This window comes from Ursus maritimus, unplaced genomic scaffold (genome assembly GCF_017311325.1).
Source record: "Ursus maritimus isolate PB19 unplaced genomic scaffold, ASM1731132v1 scaffold_26, whole genome shotgun sequence".
Lineage (NCBI taxonomy): Eukaryota > Metazoa > Chordata > Mammalia > Carnivora > Ursidae > Ursus > Ursus maritimus.
In genome coordinates, this window is record NW_024425119.1 from 41,118,225 (window position 1) to 41,120,705 (window position 2,481).

A 2,481-nucleotide genomic window follows, 5' to 3' on the forward strand; every position below is an offset into this window, starting at 1 on the left:
ATCTTCCTAGAGTTTGTATAGAATATTCAGTTATTAAATATATACCTTACATATAAATGCCAAATAATAAAGAGTTTATAATTAAAATGAAAGCTGTTCTTCTGTTAAGTTAATCAAAACCATGTCCTTTTAAGTTAGATTTTATTTAAAGCCATTTATTTGATATATATTTTTTAATTATCTTCTTTCTGGTTCCAAAGTATACTTGGAGAAAGAGTATTTGCTATTTTTAAAACTCTAATTGAAACAATTTATGCCAAAAAAGAATGATGGTTCAGACACCCCCAAATAATTTACTTCTTATTTAAAAATTTATAATGTGACTTTCTTACAGCTTTTACCTACTTTTTAAACGTAGTTTCTAGAATCCCATGCTTGAATTTTGTATTCTTTGGGCTCTCTGAATTAACTGTGAGGAGAGGTGGCTAAAATGCTCGCTAGGTAAAGAGGGAATCCAACTTGAGATAAACTTTATGGTGACTAATCTATAAATTAAGTTATTTAAAACAAAAGAACAAGTTGATTGAATTAGTATCTACTATTAATAAATTCACATCTCTTTTGAACTTTGGGAACCCATGTAGTAAAGGAGAAATAATTTTCTCATCCTTGTTTTTATATTCAACTAGCTAAAACCAAGCATTTTGTTTTTGTTGTTGTCATTTTGTTTTGCTTTAACCTAATTTCAGGGTTTAACTGAAAGTAAACATGAGTTTCCATTTACTAATTCTCTTGGCAGGGGGGGCGCCTGGGTGGTTCAGTTGGTTAAGCATCCAACTCTTGATTTTTGGCTGAGGTCATAATCTCATTGAGCCCAGCATTGGGCTCCATGCTGAATGGGGAGCCTGCTTGAGGGTCTCTCACTCTCTCTCCCTCTGCCCCTCCCCTCCCTAGTCGTGCTCAAGTGCGTGCGTGCACACACACAGGTACGTTCATGCACTCTCTCGCCCTCTCTCTCTCTCTCTCAAAAAAAATTCTCTTAGGGATCATTACTGGTTTAATGCTCAAGAAGTAGAAGATTGTGATTTTTATAAGCTTATAAGCAACACTGCCGGGATACTGACTGTTCTTTCTTAAAAGAGACCCTACGTTACCCATTAACAAGGTCTTATAAGGAATTCGTTGGTAATGCTTGCATAGCAATCAGCATAATGTATTAGTCTTTTCCTATTTATACTATCTGAGTACCATTCAGATTCACTTGATAGCCCCGAATGTTAATATTAAGGAACTCTTCTAAAATACATTGACAGCAAGCTCTTGTTTTTCACTTCAAAGCAATGTCTTAATCACCCTTTAGGTATGTATTTCTAATCAGGCAGGAGCTGCTACCAGCAACTGCTTATCTTTTGCCCAGCTTAGATCACTTACGTCAGGCAACTGGAATTCAGTTATATAACATTTCCCTCCACCAAAAGAGACGATTAGAATACAGACTGCAATTTTATGTTTAATTTTTTGAGTCTAGTTGACACACAGTAACAAAATGGCAATAAGTACATACTTATCAGTAATTACTTTAAGTGTAAATGGACTTAATTCTTCAATAAAAAGACATCGGGTCACTGAATGGATTAAAAAAAAGAAAAGACCCACCTATATGGTACCCACAAGAGACTCGTTTCAGACTAAAGACACATGCAGACTGAAAAGTGAAAGCCTAGAAAAACATATACCATGCAAATGGAAGAAGAAAAAAAAGGGCCAGGGTAGCAATACTTATAACAAACAAAATAGACTTTAAAACAAAGACCGTGGATGCAAAAACCCTCCACAAAATATCAGCAAACTGAATTCAACAATACATTAAAAAGAATCATTTACCACAATCAAGTAGGATTTATTCCAGGGATGCAAGGATGTTCAATGTTTGCAAATCAATCAGCATGATACATCACATTAACAAGAGAAAGGATAAAAGCCATATTATCATCTCGACAAATGCCAGAGTGTTTGACAAAATACAATATCCATTCATGCTGAAAAACTCTCAACAAAGTGGATTTAGAGGTATGCTTCAACATAATAAAGGCCATATATAACAAAGCTACAGCTAACACCATACTCAATACTGAAAAACTGAGCTTTTTCTCTTAGATTGGGAACAAGACAAAGATGTCTACTCTTGCCACTTTTATTCACTATGGTACTGAAAGTCCCAGCCACAGCAATCAGACAAGAAAAAGGAGTAAAAGGCATTCAACTTGGTAAGGAAGAAGTAAGACTGTCACTATTTGTAGATGACATGGCATCATATAAAAAAAAGCCCTAAAGTCTCCACCAAAAAACTACTAGAACTAATAACTGAACTCAATAAAGCTGCAAAATATAAAATTAATATGTAGAAATTTGCTGCATTGCTATATACTTATAATGAAATAGCAGAAAGGGAAATTAAGAAAATCATCACACTTACAACTGCCCAAAAACAATAAACTACCTAGGAATAACTTCACCAACTGTGCTCTGAAAATCATAAAA